Raw genomic sequence first — 12,881 nt, 5'->3', positions numbered from 1 at the left:
ATGATGTGGCTGCTATAGTTTGTTTCATGGAACGCCATGATATTGCAGTACCACCATGAGTGAACACATATCCGGTTTGGGACCGAGCATGGTGTGGATCAGATAAGTAGCCTGCATCAGCAAAGCCTACTAAACCATCTTTGGTTTCATTGGTATAAAATAGACCCAAATCCTTAGTTCCTTGAAGGTAACGTAGGATATGTTTAATTCCATTCCAGTGCCTTTGGGTCGGACATGAACTAAAACGGGCTAGGAGACTCACGGCAAAACATATATCTGGTCTAGTGTGGCTAGCCAAATACAGTAACGCTCCTATGGCACTGAGGTAAGGCACTTCTGGACCCAGGACATTCTCATTCTCGTCCTTAGGACGAAATGGGTCAGTGTCCACTCCAAGGGACCTCACGACCATTGGGCTGGTCAATGGGTGAGCCTGGTCCATGTTAAATCTCTTGAGTACTTTTTCTGTATATGCCTTTTGATGCACAAGGATTCCTCCTTTTATGTACTCAAGTTGTAACCCCAAACAGACTTTAGTTTTACCTAGGTCTTTCATTTCAAACTCTTTCTTGAGATATTCAACTGTTTGGGCGATTTCCCCAGGGGTTCCAATGATGTTCAAATCATCAACATACACTGCTATGATAACAAATCCTTTGTTTGCAAACTTCTTTATAAAGATACATGGACTGATAGGGTCGTTCTTATAGCCAACTTTGGCAAGGTATTCGCTTAAGCGATTATACCACATTCGACCACTTTGCTTAAGTCCATATAAGGATTTGTTCAGCCTTATGCAGTGTTCTTCTCGAGAACCTTTATTAGCTTTGAGCTCAACACCCTCTGGTAATCTCATATATATTTCGTTATCCAGTGGACCATAAAGGTATGCGGTTACAACATCCATTAACCGCATATCCAAATTTTCTTTGATGGCCAGACTTATTAAAAATCGAAATGTAGTTGCATCCACCACAGGGGAGTATGTCTCCTCATAATCGATGCCTGGTATTTGTGAGAATCCTTGTGCAACAAGCCGTGCTTTGTATCTTACAATTTCACCATGTTCATTTCTTTTCCTCACAAATACCCACTTATATCCCACTGGTTTAACATTATAAGGTGTCCGGATAATCGATCCAAAGACATTCCTTTTCTTAAAAGATTCTAACTCCACGTTTATGGCTTCTTTCCATTTGAGCCAATCTGATCTTTGAGTGCACTCTAGTATAGACGTGGGTTCATGATCCTCATCTAAGTCCATAACATCAAGGGCTACTTGGTATGCAAATATATCATTGATGTCGACATCATTCCGGTTCCATCTTGTCCCAGACATTAAATAATTAATTGAGATCTCATCATTAGCACCTTCAGTACCATGAGGCTCGGCGTCCCGAGTCTCATTGGTTGGTACCTTAGGCATGGCCATTTCGGCCTTGTCTGGACAATCTATGACCTCGGTTTCTTTTGCACCTTTCTTTAGTTTCCGAGGTCTTTTATCTTTGGAACCAATTGGTCTACCACGCTTAAGACGTGCTTTAGACTCTGTAGCCACTTGATTGTGTCCATCTTGGACATCAATACTTATTGGTGCATTACAAGCTGGTATATAGGACTTAGTCACTCTTTTCGGGTCAGCAAAGGAATCAGGCAATTGATTAGCTAGCTTTTGCATATGAATTATTTTCTGGACCTCTAAATCACATGATTGAGTCCGAGGATCTTGCCATGATAAGGATGTTTGATTCCATACAATTTCTTTTCCCAGCTTGTTATTTTCTCCCCCTAATGTTGGGTACTCTGATTCATCAAAATGACAATCAGCATATCTGGCCTTAAATAAATCTCCAGTAGTAGGCTCAAGATATTTAATAATGGTTGGAGAATCAAAACCAACATATATTCCCATCCTCCTTTGAGGTCCCATTTTTGTTCTCTGTGGTGGTGCAATAGGGATGTACACAGAACATCCAAATATTTTGATATGGGATACGTCTGGCTCATGACCCGAGAGTAATTGGGATGGAGAATATTTATGTTCACTGGATGGCCTTATGCGTATTAATTCAGCAGCATGTAATACCGCATGTCCCCAAGCTGATACTGGTAGCTTCGACCTCATGAGTAATGGTCGAGCAATCAACTGGATTCTTTTAATGAAGGATTCGGCCAATCCATTCTGTGTATGTACATGTGCCACGGAGTGTTCCACACTTACCCCCATGGACATACAGTAATCATTAAAAGCTTGGGAACTGAATTCACTTGCATTGTCAAGACGTATAGTCTTTAGTGGAAAATCTGGAAAATGGGCTCGCAGTCTTATGATCTGTGCCAATAGTCTTGCCAATGCTAAGTTTCTAGATGATAATAGACAAACATGCGACCATCTGGTCGATGCGTCAATGAGGACCATAAAATATCGAAATGTCCCACAAGGTGGGTGTATTGGTCCACATATATCACCATGTATTCTTTCCAGAAAGTTTAATGTTTCCTTACTCACCTTTCCAGGTGATGGCCTTATTATTAATTTTCCTTGTGAGCATGGAATACATGTAATGCTCATAGGGATAGTTATCCTATCTTTCAAGGAATGGCCAGTTGAGCTCGAGATTATTTTGCGCATCATGGATCTGCCAGGATGGCCAAGCCTTTCATGCCATTGTTTAAAGGCTTCTCTGAACTCATTAGGAATTGAAGTGTTAGCCTCACTCGATTTTATATTGGCACAATAGAGGCCTATTGATATAGCAGGGATAGTCTCTAGGACTTTCTTATGGCCTTGGGCATTTTCATAAATCAAGAGGAATTCTTTCTTTCCCTCGCCCCTAGTTTCAACATGTAGATCATTCATGCGAATGTCTTTGAAACTTAACAGATTTCTCTTTGATTTTGGAGAATATAATGCATTAGAAATTTCTAAATGCGTGCCTTTAGGCATCACTAAGTGAGCCGGGCCATGGCCTTCAATAAGGCTGGCCGTGCCTGCTATAGTATTGATATTGGCACTCTTTAAAATGAGGTTAACAAAATATCTTTTGTCTTTTAATATAGTATGACTTGATCCACTATCCACTACTAGCTGGTTCTTGTCTTCTTTCATTTCTGAAAAATAGACAAGAGTCAACACCTTAGATATTACTTAAGGTTTAGAGTATGTTTTAATGGCTTTCGACTTTGTATAAGGCATATATATAAAGTAAAAACTTTATTTCATAAATAGAATTGCCAAAGTCATAGAACATAAAGCCAAATAAAGAATTCAAAATGCAAAGACAAAAGCAAAATGATATCGAAATCTTCATATTCAGCCACTTGTAAGGAGGTCTGAAGTCTCAAAGTCCTCATGATCATCTTTGTCATGGGCTTGATCATCCTCATGATCCAGATCATTCTCATTATCATAATGGACCAAATTTGCCTCAATGTTCTTGCCCTTTATGCTCTCCTGGTAGAGCTTAACAAGGTGTTGGGGAGTTTTGCATTTATTAGCCCAATGATTGGTCATCCCACAACGATGGCAAGCAGATTTGGTCGAGCTCGAGCCATGGGTTTTGAAGTCGGACTTATACCCACGGTTAGCTTGATGACCTCGGCTGTAGCCTCGGCCTCGGCTGCGACCAAGATGGTCTCGTGGTTGAAATCCACGGCCACGTGGTTGAAATCCACGGTTACGACCTTGCCATCTACCACGGCCTCTCATGCGACCATGGTATGACTCTCTTGGAGTCTCATCCTTTGGCTCTACGGCCGCATGTGCCTCAGGCAATGCTTTAGCACCAGGAGGCCTTAGCTCACTGTTCATCATGAGCAACTCATTGTTTTGCTCAGCTAGCAACAAACAAGAGATTAAGGCAGCATAAGTGGAGAAACCCTTCTCTCGGTACTGTTGCTGAAGCACAACATTGCTGGTGTGGAATGTGGAGAATGTTTTCTCCAACATATCAGCATCAGTAATAGTCTCACCACAAAGTTTCAACTTTGAGACTATTTTGAACAAAGCCGAGTTATACTCTTCCACAGACTTATAGTCTTGGATTCTCAGGTTTCTCCAATCATAAAGGGCTTTTGGCAATATCACAGTTTTCTGATGATTAAATCTGGTTTTCAACTCTGTCCAAAGTTCCAGAGGATTCTCAATTGTGAGATACTGGTCCTTGAGACCTTCAGCAAGGTGATGGCGAATGACAACAAGTGCCTTGTAATTATCCTTGTCTGATGGCTCAGTGCCTTCAGTGATAGTATCACCAAGGTTTCTGGACCTTAAGAGGATTTTGGTATCAAGCTCCCATTGGAGGTAATTATCTCCGGAGAGATTGAGGGAAGCATATTCAAGGTTGTTGATTTTCGACATCTGAATCAAATATCCATAAAGGAGTAAGGATTCATAATATAATTCAGGACTTGAATTTATATGCCAAGGAGATTGATGATTTATTATGCATTTTATTTTCAGAAAATATTTTATATGTATTAAGATAAAAATTTTGTCAATCAATGTGGATGGATTTAAAAAATGCATCATGGACAAGACAAATAACTTTTATAATGTTCAAGATATTTGTAAACCAAAGTAGATTTTCAAAATCGGTTAAAACTTGGTTTATAAATTTTGAATAAAGCAAATGTACTAAATTTTAAATGGAAACCGATTTTGTCTAACTATATGCAAACAGTGTGAATCATTTAGATGCAAACAACATGAACCACTTGGACGCACTAGTATCATCATTGCTAAAGCTATGCGAACATGTATGTTTGGTTTCAATTATGTGATACCTATGTCCAGTTTTAACAATATGATAGTTGGATGCATGCAAAGGTCAGTTCATGGATGATTCAAGTTCGATCTAATGATTTACTAAATGATGCTATCAGGTATGCAAATGATCAGTACATAATTTAATCATAGAATCAAGTTCAAGGATGAAACTAGATCAAGTTTTATTTTAACTAGCAAACTTATGTGATCAAAATTCAGTATGATATAAAATCGGTTCATGGTTGGTTTAATTAACAATATGATCAAATGATTTCAACCAGATTTTATTCTACCTTATGACATATAAAGACTATGGCTTATAAAACTTTAGAAATAATTTTCAGTCAAAGATATGCTTTTAATAAAATCAAACAAGCATTTATAAAATCGATTATACATTTATAAAATCATAAAAGGTTTTTAAAACTTTGATAGTTACAAAATAAATATTAATAGTCAAGGATATGCAATGAATGATTTTAATTTCGATTTTATTGATGGGTTGACTGATTTTAGGAGATCTGGCCGAAAATGGCACAGCAAGGGATTGATGGAATTTTGTTTTGGCCAGATTATACACTTATGTTTATCACATCTGGTAAAATGGCCAAACAAAAGGATTGAATCAAAAAGGTTTAAGCTTTCTCTAATAATTTTATGATTCATAAGTTTTTATAAACAAGATTCATGTAGATCTTTAGGTATTTTGATAAGTTTATAAATTTTTAGAGAAACATAGAACCTTTAGAGAATTTTAAGTTTTATGGATTCAAGATACTTTTAGAATCAAGTTTCATATGGATCATATGGATCATAGAAACAAGATCAATATTTTAAATCCATAGATTGTTTATAAGTTATGGATTCATATAGATCCTAGATTTCTTTCAGATATAATGGTGTTCTTTAGATTTCAAGGTTTTGATTTGTTTACATTTTTCACCACAAGAATCTGAGAGGACCACCGTGAGAGTTGGCCGGAATTTGAGAGAGAGGGGAGTTTTCCGGCGGAGAGAGAGAGGTGGCCTGCTGGAGAGGAGGCTGAGCGCCGGTGGAGCAAAGGCTGAGCACCGGAGGAGCTGGCCGGAAAGAGGATCGCCGGCTGAGAGAGATTTCTCAGGTGGAGAGCACAATCGTGCTGATAACGTGTTAGAAATATGAGAGAAGTGTTGTTGTGAAAGTTGTGTCTTTCTCATTAGCTCTCACTATCAATATATAGTGGAGGTTCCAAGGGTTTACAACAAGGAGAGTATCTACACATTTATTACATATTGACCACAAATATCTAGACTTGGTCAAAGCTCATAAATGCTCCGGTTGAATGAGTCTTCATCTTGACTAGTCTTGGACGGATGAGACGAACCGGAGACGGGTGTAGACGGACCGGATAGTCTGGACGGATGTAAACCTCCTTGATGGTTAATGGCAATCCACATATCCATATCATGGATTTATAACAAAATGGTTCTTTTAAATTTATTTTCACAAAAATAGCTTTGACAATACCTAGAAAGAATAAAGAGAGAAATTGGCAATTGAGAAGTCATATAGTTAACCGTTTTTCAAAAAAAAGAAGTCATTTAGTTAACCTTCCAATCTGGAACAACCCGTCGCCTTTTGGTCCAACACATAAAACTCATGGGGATTATTAAACTCGCACCAACGCCCTAAAATAGCAGCGATCAAAAACCAATAACCACTCAAACCAATCAAAAAACTAATAATCACTCGAACCAATCAAAAACCCAATCCCTACATGAGCGACCAAAATAAAACACAGGACAATAACCCGTGACTGAAATAGAGGAGAGATCAGGCTCTGCCTTGGCAAGAGCTCAACATGACACTGTTTTTTTTATTCTAAGAAAAAAATGATCAAAATAGATTTTATCAAAAAGCAAAATATTTTTATATCTTAAATATATAAATATAAATAAATAAATTAAAAATAAAAAATTTAAAGAAAATAATCTTTTTATAGTTTCAAATTACATGTTTTCAAATTAAATTTTTTTATAAAAAAGTAATTTTTGAATTCTTTTTTCAAATTGTTTTCGAAAATACTTTTCAAATTTTATTTTTGAAAATTAAAATGATTTTCATAACTATTTTTTTAAGAAAAAAAATTAAATTTTTAATATTTATTTATTTTATTTTTTAATTTAAACCTCACTTCCAAAACCCCACATTTAACTCTAAACTCTAAATATAGATTAGTTACACTAAGGGGTATAAATGTATACTTACATTTTTAGTAAAATATTTGGTCATTTTGATTCTTAAAAATTATATTTGTGACAACATTTTCGTGGCGGATATTTTTCTAAAACAAATACAACCCAAAAATAAAATAAAATAACATAAAGAAAAATATTGAGAAGACGAAGTCGAGTTTGGCGGCTAGAGTTTTTGAGGAGAGAAACAAGGACGAAGAAAATGATTTTTCTGATAATCTAAGCCACTTAGTAGGAACTATATCATAAGAGTTACTGAGTGGTTCTTAATTGAGAAACTCGTGTTTTTCATATAAAAGAAATTAACTGCTCAAATATCGTATGAGTATTTAGTGTTGGATACAGTTTACAAAACTTAAGACTTTTATTTTATAGTTGATTTGGTTTATTTTCTGATAATTTTTTTTTTTTGCGTATAGCCAGAGGTCATTAGTTCAATTGGAGAATTTTGACGGTTGTATCAGAGGTCTCCGGTTCGAGTGACCGTTGGGATGAAACTAATATTACATATCGTGATTTTGAGTCTAGGGGACTAGGGTTTAGGGTATATAGAGATTAGAGCATCGGCCCGAACCTTATAATTAAAAAAAAATTATAATTTTTTTTGGTATTAGACCCGAATGTTTTAACTGAATTTGGATCCAAACCGAATTTGATCCAAGTCATTTATAAGAAACACCCTAGTGGAGCCTAAGAGCTAGGAGATTTGGATATCGATTATAATTTAACTAAACCAAAATCCAAATTACTATCCAAAAATATCCAAAGTTAATTAAATTTATTAATCTCTTATATAATAAAGCGCAAGTCACCTGACGAATCAAAATCTGACAGGTGGACAATTTTTATTATAATAAAATTAAGTTTGGTATCGATGTTGTAAAACTCCCAAAAAAAATAAATCCCTATATTTTCTCAATTATCACCACTACGTTCAAGATAAAAATCACGATCGGAAACTGTTTTATCTTCTATTTATCTTCTTATTTATTTTACTCTCTTCTTCATAGCTTGATTCTTCTTCTGTTGAGTTCTTCCTCTGATCAGAAAAAAAATTCATACAAGTTTATAATTACTCTTTTTCATATTTTTCTAAATAGTTACTTTTGATTTACACTCAGTTTCTTCTTATTCTCAGTTGATAGTCTTTTAATTGTTCATTTCAGGTTAAAGATGACATTTGAGTGTGTCTCTGTTACAAAGCTTAAATTTTCAATAAAGATAAAAGGTTTGCAGCAGCTAAGGTAACGACAATTTTTTGCAAAAGAAACGACAAGCATCTTGTGGAAGCCCCCTTAGTCCAATGGTTTGACTAAGGGTTCATTAATGCTTCTACACCGGCAGGTTCAGGTTTCAATTCCCGGAGAAAGCGATTTATTAAACAATTATGCAGGCTACGGAAGAAATGCTTACAAAGGATCTCCAACATGGTGCAAGTAAACTCGGTCAGGTGCGATCTTCGTAGGACGGCTCAGGTGATGCAGTTAGGCGTAGATCCTTATAAGGCATGTAGTATTGTCGGTTATCGGATCGTCTATGTAATCATTCTCATAATTGTAATATCATAATATATCAGCGTTAAAAAAAAAAACTACATGCATCTCAACTCTATTGTCGACAAAATGAGTATTTACAAATACGTTCTTTATATTTTCTATATTTATGACACTACTTGCCTTGGTTTGCATTAAAATTAAAAACAGAAACGGAGAAGGAAGAAGAAACTAGACAAACAAAACAAAAGGGAGATCAGCCTTCTCTGCAACAAACATAGTACAAGGAAACAAATATGAAAACAAGTGGTATCCTTAGTTATTCTCTGATTTTCTTTCCTATATATGTTACTCTTTTAGAAATTTTTTAACACAATGTTACTCTTTTAGGATCTCTATTTTATTTTTGTAGCTTTTCAAAAATCATATCTCATTGCTAACAAATAATGGTGGGACTGTCCAGGGAAAAAAATATCAACAATTATGACAAAGCAAATTGGTATTTAATAGGTATGTTTCAAATCTCTCAAGATGTGTTGAACATGGGCAAAATTTTTAAAGGATGAAGAGTCATGACTGTCATGTGTTTATGCAACGACTACTACTATTTGCATTGGTAGAACTGCTTCTCAAAAATGTTCATGAAGCACTTGCATGTACTGATTTAATTTTTAGAAGTGACTAAATTTAATGAATTATTTATATACAAATACATATATGTAGTTAATTCTTATACAATATTTGCAGGCATTGGAGATTTTTTATGGGATTTTAGCACACATACCTTAACTAAAGATGTTATCAGACAACTTGATGAGAATATCCCAATCTTAATTGGAGAATATTTTCCTTCCGTTATTTTTAACATCATGGAAGATCTAGTAGTCCACCTCTCGCATGAGGCATTGCTTCGTGAACCTATTCACTATGGATTGATGTTTCCGTATGGGCGCTCCATGAAACACTTAAAGGAAAAACAAAAAATCTTGCAAAGGTGGAAGGTTCAAAAGTTCCTGGGTGTTTAACAGAGAAAACATCTCACTTCACTTAGTCTACTTTGGGTCACAAGTCCGGACACGAAAAAGAGCTCTGAGAAAATTTGATGATAGTGGTGTTATGCCGAAATATGTTGTAGAAGGTGTTCCATACATTTTCTGCCAGATTAGACGTCTAGGTGGGAAACTAAAAAAAGTTTAGTGGTCGAGTCGAAAAAACTGTCACAATGCCCACACATATATAATCCTAAATTGTGAGGAGATGAAGTCTTTTGAAAGGCAAATACGTGTTCTTATTTTAATAATAGGTTGATTATGATGACCCACTATATCCTCCATGGTTTCACGAATTGATTCAAGTCCCGATTTCTATGGTCACCACAACACCTATGTATTTTACATGAGGTTTTACTTTTCATGCTTACGAGTGGAAGTCGCCGGGCAAAAATCAACTATAGAATATGTGTGAAAGGTGAAACAAAATTCTATGGGATCTTGTAAGAGATTATTGAAGTGGAATTCCCCGGTTTAATGAAGATGAAATGTGGCTTCTTCAAATATGACTGGTTCGACCCCATCGTCAATAGGTTTGTTCGGTAGAATAAGTTTAGAGTTGTGGATATCAATGCTACACGGAGGTACAACAAATTTGACCCTTAATATTGGCATCTCAAGCAGAGCAAGTTTGTTTTATTCCATATATGAAGATCAAAGAATCTGAAATATTTTGGTTATCCGCTATAAAAGTTACAGCTCGGGAATGAATAATTGGTGGTGAAAAAACGCCACTGCAACAAGATTCTTTACATGAAGTGGAAATACATGAAAAACCTACAGATGAAATCTTACTTGTTGAATCAAAACCGTGAATATGAAGATCTTCCAGATGATATGACGGACGAAGGCAATGAAGCTGAATTTGAAGAAAGTGATGACCTGAGTGATGGTTCTAATGACGATTGAATTTCATTAGTTCATATTGTTTAATCATGTAACAACGCTATGTTTCATTGTAATGTATCAACTTTATGTTTTCATTATATTTCTAATTATGTAACAAATCTATGTTAGAAATAAAATTCAATGTCACAAAATGAAATGCAATGTTGTACTAAAGGTTTAGGAGTTAAAGAAGTATATATATAACTTATGAAATCAGGGTTTAGGGGTTTAGAGTTCTGATTTAGGGTATAAACTCTATTTGTTGTAACTGAGTCGTTAAAATGCACGGTTCATCCCTAATTCGTCGTAATAGGAGAACACGGGTCGACCCTAATTCATCGTTACACAAAAATGCAGGGCGTCCCTAATTCGTCATAACAGAAAAACGTGAATCCAAAATCCCTATATAAACCCGAGCCCATCGATCCCATTGTGGTTGCTCATTTGTCTCAAACCCTCCTCTCTCTCTAAGGTATTTTTTCATTTAGTTTAGGAGGTTAGTTATGTATCAAATTAGTTTGGGTATTGAATTAGCTTAGGTATGAATAAGTTTAAGAATAAAATTAGATTACAAATATTATTAGTTTATAAATTTAACAAGTTTATGAATATAATTATTTTATAGATTACCATTGATTCATATCACTAATTTACTTCTTTTTTTTTTTGACTGAAGGTTGGTAGGAAGGAAAACTGGAACATACCACATATGGAGCTACATTTCTCGGTGCTGGGGATCCATTAGGCGCTTCTAGTTCTGTTACTGAATCTGCGCAAGAGTTTCCCTAAGAGACAGTCTTAGGGAATTTCACTGCAGAGTCAGGCTGTGCCTCCTCCTCCTCCACCACATCCTCAGCCTCCTCCAGCTCCTGAGACTGCTCCAGCACCTGCTGCTACCAGAGTTACACATCCGGATTTGATGGTACCACCCGATGCTCCGTATGCTCGGTACATCGTCGAAGATCTCCTCTACCAGCCCGACAAAAAAGGTTTAGGCATCATTGACCTTGATCGACCGCCTAACACTTATTGGTAAGTTTAAAATTTTTTAAAAAAAAGTTTTTACTTCACTTTTTGCAGGTTCGCGACGGGCAATGTTGTAGGCCGAAAGTTTTGGATACCATCAAAGGGTACTTCCACGAAGCGCATCCGAAATGGTCTCTTACCGGAGTACGTTCGGACACCTTCGTTCGAGTTTTTTTTTGCGGTAATTTATATATTTTTTAAAAATATCTTTCAAATTTCTTTATTTGTGTGTTAATGAATTTTTTGCAGCAAAGATAGCATTGGTCTATTGGCGTCAACAAGCAAATGAAGAAGGCGCTCAACGATAAGGCGAAGTTTCGCCTGAAAAACAACATCGCCGACTGGAAGGAGCAGTGGTTGGACATAGTACAAAATACAAAAACCAGCTACATCAGCGATCTCATTTGGACTGGCCTGAAGGCATATTGGATTGCTCCTCGCTCGATTAGAGTGGCCGCTTCGGGCTCGGCGGCCCAGATGACGCCTGATCCCGAAGGGAATTTACCGATGGTCCACAATCTGGAAAGACTCCACATGCTGTATTGGCCCCTACAGACCGTAAGTATTGAATTTTTGCCTTATTTATTTATTATTATTATTATGAATTTCATTTTAATTCAAGTCTGATTTCTTATATTTTTAGACTGCTCGGGAAGGAGAAGCACCATCTATTTCTTGACTTTTTAAGGAGACACACCAGTACCAGGATGGGATGTTTGTGGATCGTAGATCAGAAAAGATCCACAATGATGTTGCGGTGCGGAATGAAGAGCGTCTGACACAGTTGACGCAACAAACTCCGGATGGCACACCCGTCCAATTGTCCACGTAAGATATGGACAATATTTGAAGAGGTAATAATTGTTTTTTTATACGTACATACATCTAAATTTTTACTATTTTCTAATTAAATTGTTACATTCAACTGAAGGTTTTTCTAAAGAAAAGGGGACGGATGATTGGTATCGGTTTTGTTAACGATGTTCCGAGGGAGACATCAGCCTACGCTGCCAGGTAAGAAGCTTCTCAGCTCCGTGCGGATCTGAAGGAGGCCAAGACCATCATTGCAACGCTCTGAGATGACTAAGAAGACACTCAAGCTCGGTTGAGGGCCATGGAGGGGATGTTCGATGTCATTGCATCCGGAAACCCAGAAACTCGGTGTGCGTGGGACACTGTACATCAATCCATCCACCGGGAACCCACTTCAGAGGAGCATGCGAAAATGGAGCCGGACCGATGACCATTGTTCAGCGTTTTTTTGACGACCTTAGCCGTTAATATTAGATTAAAATATTTTATTTTTGGTTTGCAAAATATTTCTGGTGTTATAATATTTTATGCAATACATTTTAATTTTAATTTCTCAATTTATTAATATTTTAAAAATTGATTCTCATAGTTTTATTACGTTTTTCATATT

Source organism: Brassica napus, chromosome C4 (genome assembly GCF_020379485.1).
Source record: "Brassica napus cultivar Da-Ae chromosome C4, Da-Ae, whole genome shotgun sequence".
NCBI lineage: Eukaryota > Viridiplantae > Streptophyta > Magnoliopsida > Brassicales > Brassicaceae > Brassica > Brassica napus.
Note: the sequence above shows the minus strand (reverse complement) of the source record.